Source organism: Eubalaena glacialis, chromosome 16 (genome assembly GCF_028564815.1).
Source record: "Eubalaena glacialis isolate mEubGla1 chromosome 16, mEubGla1.1.hap2.+ XY, whole genome shotgun sequence".
Classification (NCBI taxonomy): domain Eukaryota; kingdom Metazoa; phylum Chordata; class Mammalia; order Artiodactyla; family Balaenidae; genus Eubalaena; species Eubalaena glacialis.
In genome coordinates this window covers 21,189,681-21,210,045 of record NC_083731.1, presented here as the reverse complement: position 1 = coordinate 21,210,045, position 20,365 = coordinate 21,189,681, and positions in this window count along the sequence as shown.

Below are 20,365 nucleotides of genomic sequence, written 5' to 3'. Positions count from 1 at the left end.
CTTTGAACCTACACTACTATGGACGGCAGAGTGTCATTAAATGAACACTTACACAGTTTTAATAAATTTAGAAAGAATCCATCTACATGATGTTCCTGTATTATTGTCAAATTTTAAAAACTCTTTTATGGGAAACATATGAAATTTCTAATCAAGGTTGGAAACAATGCTTGTTTTCTTACGTATGAGATATTTATGTATGCTTTAAACCATTAGCACCAAATTATTGACATACCGATTATGGAAAATTACATGCAATTCAAAGAGCTCTGTTAAATATTAAGACAAATTTAGCCAGCTTTCATTCCAAGACTTGATATTTCTAGGTTATTACTACATGAAGGATAAATAGACCATGATAAATAAGTTTGACAAGGATATTTTATTCATGACTCGTTATTACATTTCTCTTAGATAACTGAAGCTGCCCACTAAAGAGTTTCTCTTTCCCTCTTGCACTCTTGAAAGGTAGCCCCTCTGGGTAGCCAAAGGAATCCTTTCTAAAGTGTACTTCAAATCATGTCACACTTGGAGTAAAATCCATGGATACTTCTTTAATGCTCTAAAGATATAGCTCACATTCCTCCTCATGGCTTACCAAGTCCTCTTCTGGCCCCATTTTCCCTCCCCACCTTTTATCTCTTGTTCCCAGAATATGAAGCCACAGGGTGGGGGGAGGAGGAAGAACTTCTCTTATTGCTCTCTGCTGCCTCTGGGCCCTTCCACATTATTCTTTAAGTCATCAATACTCTCTTTCCTCTTTATACATATCACTCTTTACAGAAGTCTTCCCTAATCCACCAGGTCCACCTAGGTGTCCTGCCTAAGTATACTAAGTAGGAGTTTTCATACTGCTCCATGGAGGCCATAGACATGAAGTTTTAAAATACCTGTATCTGTATTAAAAACAATAATACCAATACAAGGCATAAGTATAGGTCACAGAATGTAAACAGATTTTTTTTTTTAATGACTCTAATTTGGTAGAGACTTCCATGTATATTACGAAGAAAGTAGACGAAAGGAACAATTTTAGATCAGAGTATTTCAGAGCAGGAAAACGTTTTAGAGATTAAATAGATTAGATCAGACTCTTTATTTTGTGCAAGAGGAAATAAAACTATAAAAATGTCATCTAATTGGCTGGGGAGTTAAAACTTTTTTCTCTAGCTGGTTGCTGGTCAGACTATAATGCTAATTGATTAAGCCTAGTTCATTGTTATTTTGACATCCTGAAAAATTTGCTGTACCTTACAGTGAAGCATATCATATAATGAGATAAAAAAAGTTGTTGGTTTTTTTTTTAAAATGAGGAAATAAGGAAATAGAAAAGTCAGGGCAGGGAAATATATAACAATAGTTATAGTGTCAAAGCACAAACTGAAAGCTGTGAAAACAAGTACCATTTTTTGAAGTGAGTAGAACATCTGGTTATCAGATTCCTAGAAGGCAAAGTAAAATGAGAATTATCACTCATAATAAAAATTTCAATGTCTATTTAATAACACATTGGAATTTCTCAACAGCACAGTTTTCTTCTAAAGGATTTTTCATATACAAGGCACTTCATAATATAGAGGAGAATATACTCCACAGCATCATTAAAATAAAGACTTCGGCAAGTTTCAGAGTTCCTTGCCTTATAAAATCTCTCAAAATAGAGTGATGGCATAATGCCAAACAGAGTTTGGTAAGTGCACACCTGCAAAAGGCCTAAATAAGCAGCTCTGTTCTCTGTTGCTCTGGTTTGGAACAAAAATAAAATTAAGAACTGATAACAGATGGAAGGGCTGTGTATCTTTTTAGAATTCTCCATGAATATTCATTCTCACAATAAAGATTTGGTTCAGAACTAGATGGAGTAGAGTCCAAAATATGATATGGATTTACTATACTCAAAGGAGACTAACAATTTCTACGAATACAACTTTCTTGGAGTGAAGAATAGGGAGAAATAATAGCACATCATTGCCATTAATGATGCTAAGTAATTTTCTATATTACCGAACTAGCAACTAATGAATAGAAAAATGTATATGTTGCTTTTTCCCCCCTGGGGCATAAAGTTTACTAGGAAGTGAGTTTAGGATCACTACTTGGGGGAAATCAAGAAGCAGAAACAGGCAGATGGATACTTTAAACTAGGATGCCTTAGCTGATTCTATAGAGGGTGTTGGACCTGTGTTGGCTCTTAAGATTGCTACAGAAATGATGCCTGGGCACCAGAGCTTTATACTCCCATACAGACTTGCCATTGGATAGAGCTAGAAATTTTTTTTAACCTAAATTTTCAAAGTTTTTTCATAAACCAGTACACTCTATTCACAAAACTGTTCAATGTTCTCCATATCTGTGTAAATAACCCTCTTCTTGATTTTGTGTATTTTTTTCGACCTTTTTATTGTCCAAAATTGTTTCAGTTATTGTTTTTATTTATAGACTTGTCTTTTCATTTTTAAATAATTTCTTTTGTTTTACAGTTTTTATTCGTATGCTATTACCTCTCCCTATTCTCCACTCCAAGAAAGCTGTATTCTTAGAAACTGCTAGTTTCCTTTGTGTATTTTAGTAAATCAATATTATATTTTGGACTCTAGTCCATCTAGTTTCTGTTCTTTTCTCTTGTTTCAGTTCCACTGAATTTGTTTTGATCTTTGCTAAATCTTAAATGAAACTTCAGTTTACGTATTTTCTTAATTCTTACTTTCATCAATATTTATTAATTGTACACCTCAGTTTTATCCAAAATACAGGTTTTTTCATGTTTTAAAATATCATTTATACCTCAAATTTAAAAATCGTAAATTAAGTGGTATTTTGACACCCACTTAATTTAGATGTTACCATTCTTATACTTCTCTTTATACCTCATCACACTTTTAAAATAAAGTTAATGACTTCACGCTAATATTATTAGATAATTTTTAATAATCTTTAGTTTCTCTTCTAAGAAAAAACTCTTTAAATGAGTTTTTAGTACTTTTTAAGGCAATTCTTTAATTTTAAGTAATTTTATTTCTATGCTTAAAACTTTCTTATAATTTTAATATAATGACTGCCCTATTCCATATCTCTTATCTTGTTTTAGTTTTTGATGGGTTTAGGTACAGAAATTTTCATTTTCTAAGAAACACAAGCAAAGCTACAGTGAATACTCTATCAAACATAGATGGGTATAAGATGTTAAAAAGTTTAAATAGGTTGTATGATTTCTCCCACTTTACTTAATTGAGAATTTTACATTTTTAATACACAGGAAAGAAATCTTTGACTGGATATGAAAATACTGGGTCATATAGTTCAACTCCACAGAAATATTATTTAGTATGTAGATGCCACTTCATTTTATTTTGCCCAGTAAACATATTTTGATTTCCTTTGTGGGATTATTTCTTTAATTGTGGACGTCCAAAAATTTGCTGTGATACATCTAGGTATGGGCCTGGTTTTTCAATCATGTTTCCTAGAATTAAGGTCCTCTCTCAGTCTACATTCTTTCTTCAGGAAATATTCTTTCTGTAATATCTGACAACTTAATTTTCAATTGTTCTTTGACTTCTGAAGGAAAACCTGTTACTTCTACATTGGAAATGCATTCCATCTGGCACAAACCCAATATATGTTTTCTCATAGCTGTAAATTATGAACTTATATTTGCATTCTAAGAAAGTTGCACCTTCACATGTGTTTTGTAAGATATAAGATTCTTTTGAAGGAGGGACACAACACAATGACACTAACATAGGTGAAAAACAGATTTTTTTTTTTTTTTTTTTTTGCATATAGTATGAAATGAGAGAAGGCTACCAGGCAGGGCCACACAGGAAGCTGTACCACAGGACAGGGTAACAGCAAGCTGGAAGTGATGAGGCAGCTTTTATATGGCAAGTGGGATGGGGTAAGGTAGGTTTTGATGGCTCCCTTTGGACTGGCCAACTTGAATAATTTCGCAGGCTCTGGGGATAGGGGCTGTTTCTATTCTCTGGTACCTGGCACTAGGACAAGTGGAGTGAGTGCATAGTAGCCCAGAGTGTGAAAGCCCAATATGGGAAGTGGTTCAGCTGTGAACTTAATCCATTGCCCAAGGAGGGGAACAGATTAGCCTCTAGACAGGGTCTCAAAACTGGGTCATTAAAAAAAAAATGATATTACAACATGATTAGGTAATAAAGCAAAACATAAATTCTGTTCTCTTCTGTTTTAAACTTTTTATTTATATTTTTATTGAAACCCTGCTACCTTGCTGTCCTCTTTTTCTATCTTACTGCATGTTATTTTTATGTCAGCCTCTTCTCTCTTGCTTATTTTTCACTGGGATCTTTTCCTGCATTCTATTATTTATGCCAGACCATGCCATCTTTTAGGACACTTGGTGTGTATTTGTCTATTAATTTCTCCACTAGTCCTGGATATATTCAGAGGTAGGGAAAAAAACATTTTCATTATAATAGTATGTGGGAAGACACACAAAGGTACATACATTTTGATAATCAGTTCCCTAGATATTTTATCTTTTATTAATGAATCTAGAATTACAAGAGTCCAAAAATTATTTGTTAAATACTGTTTTTAGTGGATTTTGTAATTGAGAATCTCTTGTCTGAATTTGAGTTTGTGAATTATATATATTGTTATTTATCTGTGCTAGTCCCTTGTCACAGGTCAGAACTGAACACTGGATAATTGAGACTATAAATAATGAACTGTTGTAAGTGAAAAAGTTCACATAATTACATAGATTACATATTCTAAAGCTCTAAGAGCCAATTCACTGTACTGGTCTAATCAGAACGTTTATGTGAAAGAAGATTCTCTCTTTTACTGCATGTAGTTATCAAAATCTCCTTGCACATACCAGCATATGTTTGACAAAGTATTTTATAAACTATAAATGTGTCATACAAATGTTAGATATTGTTACTTTGCTTATTTTCTCTGGCACATGGAAGTAAAAAATTAGGTTCAGTATGATTTGCGTGTAATTTAGGCAATGATAATGCTCTTATTATTTATATCAAAGAAACTCAAGGAAATTAGAAAGTAAATGTATTCTCATCTTTCTATTGTCATTACAGATGTTCTGATAATTTTTTACTGTCAAAATGTTTACTAGAAAATCAGTCAGATGACTTGGGCGTATTCCAGGTTCTATCACTTACTAGTTTATTCAGTATTTATTTATGATTTATTTATCCTCTGAGAGCATTGTTTCTGCTCCTGGGAGACTTAATTTCAGAGTTAGTGAAGACCTCATAATCACAAAAAACGATCACCCGCATTTTTCAAATGAAGTAGAATCAACCCTCCAAATCTGCGGGTTCCACATCCATGGATTCAACCAAGGAGGATCGAAAATATTTTTCAAAAATTCCAGAAAATTCCAAAAAGCAAAATTGAATCTGCCACTCTCTAGCAACTATTTACATAGCATTTACCTTGTATTAGGTATTATAAGTAATCTAGAGATGATTTCAAGTATATGGGAGGATGTGCTTAGTTAGGTTAAATACAAATACTACACCATTTTATATAAGGAACTTGAGCATCTGTAGAGTTTCATAACCTAAGGGGTCTTGGAACCAATCCCCTGGGATACCGAGGGATGACTGTAACCACAGAACAGAAGGCTAAATAGGCCTAATCGAATGTGACAGCCACCGAAACAACCCATCCTTTTATCTTTGCATGTTCCACTGTGTACTGTCCTCTGTTTTGTAGATGATCTGAGGTGGAATATAGAAAACAAAAATGAAAGCCATAACATGCTATACAATTTGAAGGTTATTTGTATTAATATTAATAAAAATTTGATATTCCAAAAGAGTTTCACTCTATAATAGCATTTTAGTATTTGTAGTTATTCTGATCAATTCTTGTCACGTGAATGTTTGGTATTTTCATATTAACAAAATGAAAGCAAGTTTTTGGAGAAAAATTTTACATCACTAAACAAAAAAACAAATCCTATAAGAAAAAACTACAATGTTAGAGCTGTCGGGTCATAATGAATATTCGTCACTTATTGCATGTATAGTGATCCATGTTGATAAATGATAGTCCTAGAAACTCACCTACAACTTCTAAGGAAAAACAACACTGAATATATTTAAACTTTCCACAGAGAGATTTTAATACGAGTAAGAGGAAAATGGGTTGTGAATTACTGAGGGATAGAGTTCATGTTGAAGATGATCCCACATATTTTCAATGCATATTTAAAACTTTTATGGAAATCTACAGGGTGAATATCTAGCTATAAATATCATAACTTACTCGTGTAAGGTGGCAACTGCTGATCTTATTTTTTTAAATTGTCTTTTAACAAGCAAACCTCTTTTCTGTTGGAAAAGCATTTTCTTCTGGCATGCATTCTGTATGCTTCGTTTCCACTTTTATGCATTTTCAACAAGAATGACCCAAATGTGAAAGTTTTAGCATCATTTATATATATCAGCATAAATTAATGGCTGATGATACATAATTTTTATTTACTCTTTCTCTATTTCAGTGTATTCTACACAAATCAATCTTTTGTCTTATGAAAGAGATTATTAACAATTCAGAATTGAAATCTGTTAAGGTTAATCATAATATGCAAATCATATCTGTATATGTATGTATGATTTATCAATGTGTTGAAAATACATATTATGTTCCAAAATTCTGAAATATTTCAACCATTTCTTAAGCACAGCAAACTAAGAAAGTAAAACTTGCTGGCAGGTTTTATAATTTAAAACACACAAACCAAAACGGCTTTAACAGTCTTATAGGAAGTCTGAAAAACGTAATTTCAGTCAAAAACCTAATTCTACAACTACTTACCACTGCAACATATGTTCAGTGGCTAATTCTTATGCCAACTGACTTTTTCCAACTGCTGCCAGGGATTTTGAAAATGTTCAAGACTCTTTTATGTTTAGAATTGTTGGAGAATTCAGAGATGAAAAAGACCATTCATTCCATGGCTGTCTATACACATTTGCAGAAAAAAAAAAAAAAAAAAAAAAGGACAATAGAAATTCAAAGCATAGAATTCCTAATATGTGATAAATAGATCTTTGGTCTCAATTCTTTTTATTTATCTTCTCTCTCCACTCCTCACTCCAATCAATCCTGGCTCCCTACCCAGCTGACAGAAAATTTTGTATTGTTTTGGCCTAGAAAAATCTTTCACAAATACATTTCTACTTGAGAAAGTAGATATTGTCATTCATTTACTAGTCATTTATTGCCTATGTTCTCTGTGCCAGGCATTGTCTAGGGCAAGAATGCTATTAAAATAACAACAATAAAAATACAAAGTTTTTGTCTTCCTGGAATTTACTATCTAGCAGATGAGACAAGCATTAATTAAGTACTTACAAAAATGCGCATAAAATTATGAGAAAAAAGAAGTGAACTTTCCCATTCCATTGTAAGGTATTTGAACCAGCAAAGGAGTCAAAAGAACAGACTTTCCTAAAGAAGCAACGACTGAACTGAGTTCTGAAACCAAAGTGGGAGTTAAACAGATAGAGCAAAATAGGGTTTAAGTAGGATGGAAGGCTGGAAAATCGCTTATGCACTAGTACCCTCTAACTTTTTTCCCATCTATCTCTCCTCCCATCTTAAGACTCCCACAAGTCTTCTCAAACTATCAGGGAGATTTTTCTGTCATATTTGCTGAAGGTATTCTCATTGACATTTCTTTTAAAATGTAAGAGAGAGTTCAGATGTTCCTTAGACATTGATACTCCTAAATGTTATTACTGATATTCAGCTTTTCCACTTCTGATGTGACATTTGGAGTACATTGTTGGCATAAATTTGTATTTCTTGCATTATTTTCTTTGACATTCTCTAAATTGAAAATCAATATGTAAAAGTTAAGAAATTCTATTGGTTATATTTAATTAAATATAATATGCTAGGTTAAAATAGATTACTTAGAAGATGTGGATGTCATTTCTCTCTGATGGATAGTGGATCTCTTATTCACAGGTTTCACTGAGTATCAAAAATTTTTTAAAAGTGGTGATGTACATAAATTACATCTAGGTCAGGAGCCATAACTCCTAATTTCTTTCTAACAGTTTCTTATCAACATATATGTATATCCTTCTTATATATCCTTCTTATATATATATATATATATACATATATCTTATATGTATCTTCTTATACATCTTCTATATATCTTAGTAATAAACCACTTAATACATGAAAAAACTTCAGTATGAGTTTCTTAGAGATAGCTTCTCAAAATCATAATTGAAAATGTTAAGATATATTTTGTTATGAACAATATGAATATTGGTTAAGAAAGCAAATTATTTAAACTTTCAGTGTTTCTGTTTCCTCATCTAGAATAGTTATAATAAAGAACAGTCATAACTACATTTATATTATAAATTAAATATCTTTTAATATATTAAATATTTTATTTTATATTTAAAATATATAGTATATATATTTATATATTCACTATATATAAAATAATTATAATACTTTATAAAAATGATATAATAATTAGATAATTTATTTAAAAGTCTTACTGTAGCATATTTTCTGTCAAAAGTAAACACGATTTGTAGCCTATATTTATAACCCAATATATAAATAATTAAAGTCTTAGTCCATTTGGGCTGCTATAACAGCATATCATAGACTGGGTGAGTTGTAAGTAAGAGATATTTATTTCTCTCAGTTCTAGAGGCTGGAAGTCCAAGATCAAGATGCTGGCAGATTTGATGAGAACTCACTTCCAGGTTCATAGATGGCCATCTTCTCTCTGTATCCTCACGTGAGAGAAGGGAAGGAGGGACCCTTCTGGGGTCTCTTTTATAAGGGCACTAATCACATTCATAACAGTTCTACCCATGTGTAGCCAAGCAGAGTGGTCTGTGCATCTTACCACTGTAATTTGTTTACAGGGTGGAATGTGACCTGAGATCCTAAGATGGACTTGTCAGAGAAATTCTTGTTTGTTTTTTTTTTTTTGCTGGGCTTTTGGAAAAATGAAATCCTTTTCTGATAGGGTTTCTAAAGCAGAAAGTTTGTAATCCGAGACTGTTGGTTCCCCTTATGAATATCTCACGCAGGGATCCTTACCCAGAAGTGGAATATGGAGTTCTGACAATGCTGTTTGTCTCCCTAAAAAGAATTGCACCTGAAGTCAAACTAACCTCGGACTGCTATACATATGAGCCAATCATTTTTTTTGTTATTCTTTGTTTTTGCATGGTCTACCAGCATTGGTTTTCTGTCACTTTTAAATGAAAATTTTCTGCATATCATATATGTATTAGTAACAAACTCTATAACTTTACTTGCTCCAAGTCTATTCAATATGAAATACATAATGTTGTAGATCCTTCTTTGACACAGCTGAAGATGAACAATAAAGACACATTTCACCTTTGTTTTATGTTTTGGAAATAAAAATAAGTAAAGTCTTCTTTTTGGAAGAAACATAAATTATGGAATGTCCCTGAGCTCAAAAGTTTAGTTGAGTATCTGAAAATCTTCTAGTTTATTTTCATCCCTGCCATCACCTTTTCCAAACCCAACTTGTTATGGGAAATCAAAGTAGGTTATTTGTGGGAAAAAGTTGCTTTGAATTATTCCCTATTGATCTCAGGTACTTAACACAGTTTCTACAAAGTCTAACTTTCTCCCAAGGAATAACTAATACCCGGAGAGAAGCCAGCTCTTTACACAGTAACATCACGATCATTTTTACCAAAAGGAAATGGACTGTGATTACTGAGGTATTGTTTCCCATGAGTCCTCAACGAGATGCACTAGGCAAGTAGTTTTGTCTGTTTTTTATTAGCAGTGTGACAGTGTGTTGCATGGAAATGTACAGGCTGCTTATGGGGAGAAAAGTATCATTTCTCTTTGGAAAAAGAATCTACCTGGGGCTTCCCTGGTGGCGCAGTGGTTAAGAATCTGCCTGCCAATGCAGGGGACACGGGTTCGAGCCCTGGTCTGGGAAGATCCCACATGCCACAGAGCAACTAGGCCCGTGAGCCACAACTACTGAGCCTGCGCGTCTGGAGCCTGTGCTCCGCAACAGGAGAGGCCGCGACAGTGAGAGGCCCGCGCACCAGGATGAAGAGCGGCCCTCGCTCGCCACAACTGGAGAAAGCCCTCGCACAGAAACGAAGACCCAACACAGCCAAAATAAATAAATAAATAAATAAATTTATAAAAAAAAAAAAAAGAATCTACCTATCTTTATGGGATCTCAGAAAGTTTATCTTAACTTATAACTTTTTAAACCAATAATATTGCTTCAAATAACATAAGTTATATCGACAAGTAGGATTTCAATTTACATATAACTAAAGTCACAGGCTTCATGACTTTGGGTTGTGGGCATAAATCCAAAATAAGTCTGAAAAGAATAAATTGATGATATATTTTGGATGGTTATCTCAAAATGTTAGAAAAATATGGTAAAAAAACCAATTTCTCTCTGCTGAATTAGAGTAGGGAGGAATAGAATAAGAGAAGCACATTTTGAAATATATAAATTAATATGAGAGTAAAGATGAGAAAATATTTAAAATTTCTAAAAAAATTTGTATAACCCTTTGAGGGATATAACAAAGAATAAATTAATTAATTATATTACAAGGTAAATGATCCTGATTTTAGTAATGTAATAACTTGTGTTCATTTACACATTACATCTTGCAGAAAGCTTTCACATTGAAGTATTAGCCAAATAGTTGAAAGACTGTTAGTTCTGGAGATAGACAGGTCTGCATTTAAACCTTATTTTTTCCACTTACAAGTTATGTGGCCTTAGGAAATCACGGAGCTTCTCTGAATCTCAGTTTCCTCATCTGAAAAATAAATATAACAATATATACTTTAGAGTGTCTTCATGGTTGCTAGTTGTATAATAAAGCACTGGTACAGATGTGATATTAAAAATGTGATCTGCATTGTTGTCTTAGTATTCTGCGAGAGAAGCACAACAGAATTATACTTCCAGTTTAGCCATGAGACAACAAAGCTAGCTTAGCTCTCTTCTGACTCCCAAACAATTGACCACAGAACTCTACCAACAGGCCTATGAGACATAGAGGATTTACAGTGGGGTTTCCAGGTTGGGGATGAAGAGTGGAGACACCAGCACACTATGAGTGAGAGAATTGCTCCCGGGAAATCTAATGTATGAGTTGACTTTTTTTTTCTACATGAATTCAGTAAGGAACCAAAGTCATTGTTAGGATTGGCAAGTGATAAAAGTGACTCAGAGCAAAAAAAGATAAATTCTAGATCATCACTTTTCAAAGTGTGGCTCATGGATCCCTGAGTGCCTTTTTAATATTCCGTGTGACAAAAGGCCAAGCACACATAAAGGACTTCTGTTGTATACCAAAGTACAATGGCTGACTCTAGGAAAAACACTTGCACAATTGTTTTTGTTGTCAGCTGAACTGGCTGCTCTTTAAATGGAGCAACATGTTTACTTGAAAGAATAACTGATAGATAAACCACGGTTCCTATGAATTGAACAACTAGCAGATATTTTCTCTAAAATAAATGAAGTGAGTCACTCACTGAAGTAAGACATCTGATAGTATTCATTGGCAATGATAAAATTTGAACTTTCAAGCAAAAATTAGAATACTGGAAATCTTTTATCCTCTACTGTGAGCTAACCAACTTTCCAAACCTTAAAGGCTTTCTGATGAGGTCGGTGGTCTTAGCAACTATGGATTTTTGATATTGTATACTGAACAAATGTTATAAAATTATACACAAGTAAATAAGTAAATAATCCATTCAAAGTGCAAGATAGAGCAATGAACTTGAAGGTAACAGCATGTAAGATAAGTTGACGTGATTCAGATTCTTTAGTGCAACTAACCTTTAAGAAACTACAACTTGTTAAATATCCTCAGTTTTCTGAAAGGCTATTATAAATACTTCTCCTTTTTCAAACTACATATCTGTGTGAGCCTATATTCCTCATCTCCCTCAAACAAAATGTCAAATCACAACAAACTGAATGCAGAGCAGATATGAGGATATCGTCTTCCATTTGGCCAGCCATTAAGAAGATTTGCAAAAGCATAAAACATAGTCATCTCAATACACAATTTTGTTTTGAAAAATATGTTATTTTACACAAAAAATATAATTTATGTTAATACGTCTTTATTATCGTTATTTTAAGCGATAGTAAATTATTTAAAACTTATCAGTATGACCCACCCTTCTCCTTGAGGCAGTACATGTAGAAGTATCAATTATAAAATGAAAGTAAAGTAATTACTGCACCATTGCCTGGACCATGCACAAAACCAGCAACAACAAAACACAAAAGAGCAAAATAACACAAATTGAGAAAGAATATTCCTCAGAAGAAATCTCTGGGATGAGTAGGATGAAAATCGTGACAATTTATCAAAAGATATAAAAATATCTCAGTAACCAGAGACTCCTATTTTTGCTGTACATTTTTAGAACTGTCATATTTTCTATTATGGACATATGTTATTGATTTAATAATAAAAATACAGACAATCTAGCAGCCATTTTCACATCTAATGGTAAAGCAGGAGACACATTCTTATAAATAAAAGGATGACTCCTTTCACCACTGTTAATAAAAATATTTTTGTAAGCTCTGTCCATACAGTACAGAAAATGGGAATAACAAGTCCAACAATTGAAAAGGGTAAGGCAACAATTATTTATTTTTTGCGGCATAGCAGTGTGCAAAAAGAATTATTTTTTTAAATTATTTTGAATATTTCACCCAATAATTTCACTTCCAGGAGATAATCACATCTAGGAAATAATCACACAAATGCAAAAAAAAAAAAAAAAAGTATTTATTTCTCTGTTATTTTCTGTTATTTATAATAAATTTCTCTGAAACCAAAAGTTCAACAGTAGTTTAATGTATCATTTATGGGTCTCTACTCATTATTTCATTATTTAAGTGCATTATTCCAGTCACATTTTTGCCCGAGAATTCCACTTCTTGTCAAGGTCACCAATGGATCCCCCTTCCCTGTTGTTAAATCCTGTCATCTGTTCTCAGTCCTCAGCTTACCTATGACTTTTTAGCACCATCTGTTCTGCCACAATGGATATTTCCTCCTCCGTCATACAGTTGCTTCATGAAACATACAATGCACCACCTCCCTTGGTTTAACTACTGACACCTAGTCCTCTCTTTCAGTCTTCTCTGCTGGCTCCTACTTTTCCCTGTAACATCACTGTATTAGAAAACCACACAGTTTAATCCTTGGTCCTCTTCTCTTCTTTATTTACATTTTCTCCCTTGGTGATCTCATCTGGTTTCAGGACTTTAAATATCAAATAGATGCCAATGACTGTCATATTCTCTCTCTAGATTCTGACCTCTCCTTGAACTTTTTTTTTTTTAATTAATTAATTAATTAATTAATTTTTTTGGCTGTGTTGGGTCTTCGTTTCTGTGCGAGGGCTTTCTCTAGTTGCGGCAAGTGGGGCCACTCTTCATCGCGGTACACGGGCCTCTCACTATCGCGGCCTCTCTTGTTGCAGAGCACAGGCTCCAGACGCACAGGCTCAGTAGTTGTGGCTCACGGGCCTAATTGCTCCGTGGCATGTGGGATCTTCCCAGACCAGGGCTCGAACCCATGTCCCCTGCATTGGCAGGCAGATTCTCAACCACTGCGCCACCAGGGAAGCCCTCTTTGAACTTCTGACTCATACATTTAAACTGCCTTTTTAATGTAGTGACTTGGATAGTAAATAGACAGACATCTCAAGTTTAGTTTAGTTTTCCAAAACTGAACTTCAGATCTTCCTCCCAACACTGGGAAGGATGACAGTTTAACCAGCGAAGATAGTGGATAGTGTGGCAGACAGAGCAGATCATGCAGGTCCTGGTAATCTGTGTTTACAAATTATTCCTTTTATTAGAAGAGCATCAACAATCCTCTAGTTTGAAAAAAAATAATTAAAACATATGGAAAGATAAAAAAAGATTTTTTTTCAGACTTTTATGAACTCCTGGTATTAGAGAGATAATACTTTTTCCATATTTCCTTCAGATTTCTTTAAAAATAAGAAGATAATCTTTTAGATACAACTGATGCTTCTCTTTTCACTCCATCCTTCCCTTTATTTTTTCCCTCTCCCTCTCCCTCCCCCACACCATCTCCTTCTCTCCCTATCTTTCTCCCTCTTCTTGGCTAACGTATTTCCTCCTAAAGTATTACCACATCCTCCTAACTTTATTATTGTATGTATCTATTTTACCTTGTCAAATAGAATATTGGGTACGTTATTTCTTTAACCTCATTCTAAACAACTTAAAGGTACCCCTCCCTGTCCATGCAAACATATGCATGTTGTTTTGCATATTTTGTCCCAGAATTAAAGTTTGTTAAATTCTTTTCATAAGTGATTTACCCACTTACTCTATCAAAGTAAGTTCTTCCATCTTCATAATGAGGGAGTCTAATGCTCCTTCCAAATTTAGTGAAACATCATGGAAACAGTGAGCTGTCCTCTTTCCTAACAAGAACTGGGTAATAAGATTGCCTTTGAGAGCTAAATCACCACACAATAGAGGTAATTAGCCATCTGTTGGGAGTAACTCAAATTGTCTCTAAATGTATTACTAAAAAGTGTTGGAATTCCTAAATACCCCACCAAAGTGGCCTGTAGTCATCTCAGGATGGGAGATTGGAATGGAGCAGTAATTTAAGCAGAAACCTAATCGACTATATGAAATTTGTTTGGAGAAAGACAGCACATACTTGTAGCAACAAAGTGTTTAGAAAAAGTAAACGGAAAGAGTCAAATCCTGGCAAAGTGGTTAGCACTTTTAAGAACAAGCCCATGAATTAAAGCCATTTGATCCTAAGGGCTGTTAATATCAAGGTAGGAAAATATTTCCATTTTTCTCTTTTTAAAATTCTATTCTCACCATGCAGTTGGATACTCATATAGATTTTCATTAAAGGATGCAATGTGATGGTAATATTACTACAAGCATTTCAGTTAGTGAAGGAACATTGATATTGCAGGAGCTTAGTGTGCAACTAGAATTAAAGTAAACCTCTGCTTAAAAATTCAGGAAAACATTTGAAATCCATCTTTTTCATCACCTCACCCGCGTAAGGATTGGTGTTTACCATGTGCCAGAATAGTCTTGAATGGCCAGATATTTGCTTTAAAAAATGACCTTTGCTTTCTTCTGTTTTATCTAGGTAGTTACTTTTAGCCAAACATTCCAGTAACTCTCTTCAATCAAAATGCTGAAAGTAGACCTGAAATTCTGAGAGTCTCCCAAAGTGGGGATACTAATTGACTATACAATTTGAGTATGAAGGAAAAATAAAAGAATACTCTGGAAGACAGACATGAAAAGAATCTCATCTCCTACTACTCGGCTTGGGGTTTCTAAGAGCTATATAAGCAAGTTCAATGCAAGTTCAAAATGCACTGCTTTTGGGTAAGCTTGAGCTCATACTTTTTTCCTGGCTGAACCCAGGTAATAATGACACCCAAATTATCATGAACCTGATTATCTATGTAGTTCCTGCTTAGGAAAATATCCTGAAACCTGTAGCATCATTCATTGCATAATTTAATTTATGGCTGTTTCTTGTGTTAAATAAGGAGCATTCTGGCTTATATATGTTTGTTATAAATGCATGACAGCACCAGAGAGACATGGAATCAATATTCTGGGCTTCGTATCAATATTGTTTGAGAACTAATGTCTGGGACATGGCAGGGACTCAGTAAATACTTGCTGAAATAAAGGGATAAATGTGAGATTTCTTCTTCTATAATATGTTTATACCAACTCCATGAGATACTAAAATTGCCCCTTTAAGAATTATTTCACAAAAAATGAGGAAACTGAATTTTAGGAAGAAAAAGTTTAAGTAGTTGGCCCTAAGAAAACGAACTATGAAGTGGCATAGTAGAGATTCAACCCCAGGTCAGCTGGATTCAAAGCCTGCATTCTTTTCCCAATGCCCATGTTCCAATATTACTTCTTTCAACTCTTTTCTCTTCAAAAGCCTCATTTCAATATTCTTTTAAATAAAGCTGTTACTAGAGAATAGTAATTAACAAGTATTTTTATATGCTATTCAGACTGCACCATAAACTGCATTAAATTCAACTCTCCAGCAATTCAAGTTTGCTGGAGAGAAGGAGAAATTGAGCTATAGCCAAGATAAGTCTCTTTTGATGTAATTCTTGAGCACGGATTAATGATATATAGTCATAAAAATGTTTTATTCAGTCTTATGTCACCATCATCACCATCATATTTTGCATATATTTATTGTTTACATTTATAAGGTTATAAATTCTTTATTGCTTTTGAAAATTTTTCTCATTCAGCATAATTCTTACAATAACCATGGTTCAGAAATATAATCTCTACTTTATGAATAACAATTTTGAGATTCAGAGAACTTAAGATATGTGTCTAGGATTTACGTTAGGTTCTACATGGTTTCAGAAACTCATTTCCCTACATATCCACTGCCTCCCATTTGTGATACATGAAAGATATAATGGTGCCACTTTATAATCTTTCTCAAAAGACAAGTGATTGAAATCTCAACATTTGCCTTTTTATAGGAAGGTGGATTTGGATACTAGATGGAACATTTAAAGGCTTAGACATTTCATAAATACAAGAAAAATCTCTCTGGCATGCCATTGGTGACCTTGCTTAATTTTCTTTATACATTGCCTAGCCTTTTCCAAGTTCTAGCTGTATTTTGAATTATCACACATCCCATTTCTTCCTCTGAATTTTTAAATTCTGTTGCCTTTGCATTTTGGATGTCATAAAGTTAAAACCAAATTCTAATTAGTTTTTGTGCATGTGTGTCTTGGTCCACTCAGAGGTGCATGCAATAATGCAAACCTGTCTGAAGAACATCTCTATTTATTAATGCTAAACCACATTAAAAGGGATAGTGAGGAAATTGAACCCACAAAGAGTTATTAAGTACCTACTAATATCAATAATTTATGGTAGATGTTTTGAGCAAACAAAATTAGTGACTTTAATTGAAGGGTAGCAGAATATGCCACCCAAAAATATGCCACTTTGGCATAAGGATTATTTTGAGTTTGAAGGCAATTGAGAAGAAGCAGATACAAGAAAAGCTCTCTGCCTTATTTATCTAAAAGCAGGACATAAATTTACAAGGGTGTCCCTCTTCCCCTCTCTACCAGGAAGAACAAAGGTTAATCCCTGGAGAGAAATTTAGACCCTTATTAATGGAAAGGGCACCGAGGACTTGAATCTGCATAGCAAATCGTCCTCTTGTTGGCCATGCTCTTCCTGGCAATCACATTATAACTGGCCTCTGCCACACCTATCTTTTATTTTGTCTTTAGCTGACAATGTTATTTAAAGCAGAGTTCTCAGCCACCTCTGAGATTTACTCATTTTCCCCTGGATATCCCTCACATATACATAAGGTACATGTTAATAAACTTCTGTTGGTTTTTCTCTTGTTAATCTGTCTTTTATTATAGGGATCTCAACAAAGAACTAAGAAGGAATAGAGGGAAAATTATTGTTTTCTTTTCTGCACAATCTTCAGGGAGTATGTTCTACTTGGAGATTTAATAGAGGTGTATATCTCTTGCTGCAATAGCATACTAATAAGACAATGGGCTGGCAGTTGCTATAGTTCTACAGAGAACATTACCAAACCATTTATAGTTCAGGCACACACTAATCACCAATAGATATGGTTACATAAAAAGGACTTGAATAGACATTTCTCCAGAGAAGACATACAATACAAGTGGACAACAGGTATATGAAAAGAGGCTCGACATCACAAATCTTCAGGGAAATGCAGATCAAACCCATGATGAGATCACCTCACACCTATTAGGATGGCTATTATCGAAATACCAAAAGACAACAAGTGTTGGTGAGGAAGTGGAGAAATAGGAACACTTGTACAATATTGGTGGGAAAACAAAATGATGTAACTGCTATGGAAAACAGTATGGAGTTTCCTCAAAAAATAAAAAATAGAACTACCATGTGATCCAACAACCCCTGGGTATTTATCCAAAAGAACTGAAATCAGGATCTCGCAGAGATATTAGCACTCCCATGTGCAATGCAGCACTATTCACTATAGCCAAGAGATTGATACAACCCAAATGTTGACAGATGAATGGATAAAAGAAATATGGTGCATACATACAATGGGACATTATTCAATCACACAAAAAATGAAACCCTGCTATTTACAACAGCATGGATGACAATGGAGGGCATTATGCTAAGTGAAATAAACCAGACAGAGAAATACTGCATGGTTTCACTTATATGTGGAATTTAAATAAAACGAAGCAAAATGAGTCCAACTCAAAAAGAGAGTAGATTGATGGCTGCCAGAGGCTGGGGGAGCAGGGGGGAAATGGGAAGATAAACTTTCATTTACACAAGATGGATAATTTCTAGAAATCTGTTTACAGCATTGTGACTGTAGTTAACATTACAGTATTGTACACTTAAAAGCCTGTTAAGAGGGTAAATTTCATGTTGAGTGCTCTTACCACAGTAAAGATGAAAAAATAAAGTAAAATGAAAACATCATAGAGACAGAAAGCAAAATGGTGTTTGGAAGAAGGGAATAGAGAGTTATTGTTTAATGAGTATAGAATTTCAGTTTTATAAGATGAAAAGGTTCTGCAGATGGATGGTGGTAATGGTTGGACAACAATATGAATGTACTTAATGCAACTGAACTGTACACTCAAAAGTGGTTAAGATAGTAGATGTTATGCTATGTATATTTTACCACAATAAAAAAATTGAACTAAATTTAAAAAATCAATGCAAATTTAGCCTTCTACACCATAATACATCTATGGTCTGTTTTTAATACAAACAACCACACACAAAAACAAACAAAACAAAAAAGCTTTTTCAGTGGTTCAGAGCCATAAAGTCAGCTTTGATGGCAAAAATAGCAACAAAGTCAAAGATCCAATGAATTGAAGGGACTGTAGAGTTCTAGTGATCGTCTTTAAACTTGGAAACTTGTACTGTTAAGCTAAATACCAACTATATTGACACAATGCCAACAGATAAGGGAAGGGTGAAAATTAATGAATAACACAGATTCTTCCCAAATTGCCCTAATGTTTGTTGGCATGAGCTGATACTCTTTAAATTTACAATGACCATCTTATGAAAGATAAGATATTTTATGGCCATAGTTATATTATACAATTTGTTATACAACCTTAAAAGGAAATGTTTCAGCATTAACTAAAACTTGAATATTTTATTCTTGAATAAATCCATAATGGGAAGGACAGTTTCAAAACTCACTCTGATTTCTCTCATCATATATCAATATAATTTTATCAATATAAATTGTAAATATTTCATTGCCCATTTGAATATCATTAAAGAATCCAATTTTTTTCATTACCATGGAGGTGGGAATTATTTCATAGTTTCAAAGAGGTAACTTTTTCATCAGGAATGTCTAATGAAGAATATTAAATATATTTTAACATTAGTAAATTAATCTAAGTATGATAAACAAACCAAGTATTTATCATATTCACAAAATATCATATAATAAAATTACATTTTTGCCAGTATCTAAAAATTATAAATATTAAGTAATAGTTTTCTTTAGCTTAATGCACAGGAACAATGATTCACTTTCTTCCAGCCTATGAAAAGGTGGCCAGAGAGACAGAGATAGATCTGGGGTTGTCTGTTGTTGTCACTCTTCTTGCCAGAGGGTTTTCACTATAAAACATATCTGACCAAAGAGAAAAACAAATATCATATCTTAACACATATATGTGGAACCAAGAAAAATGGTACAGATGAACTGGTTTGCAGGGCAGAAATAAAGACACAGATGTAGAGAACAAATGTATGGACACCAAGGGGAATAAGTGGCGGGGGGTTGTGGTAGTGGGATGAACTGGGAGGTTGGGATTGACATATATACACTAATATGCATAAAATAGATAACTAATAAGAACCTGCTGTATAAAAAATAAATAAAATTAAATTAAAAAATTAAAAAAAAACCCATATCTGACCATGACAAAGGAGTCAGAAGAGAGGGTGAAAAGGTAAAAGTACACAGAAGCAAGAAGTTCAAGCTCTACTGGACATATGTGTAACAGAAGGCAAATTTCTTTCCCCAGGATAAATCAGATATTATACACATTAGGGGTGGGGTTCTATCATTGTTTTAATACTTAGCTCTCTCTTATATTTTACGTTTATTTTCTTCTTATTAATATTGCTTTCTGATTTCTATGAAAACTCTACTCAAAATATTATATATTAAGCTTGGTATTTTTTTGTCTAAACCCTTAACCT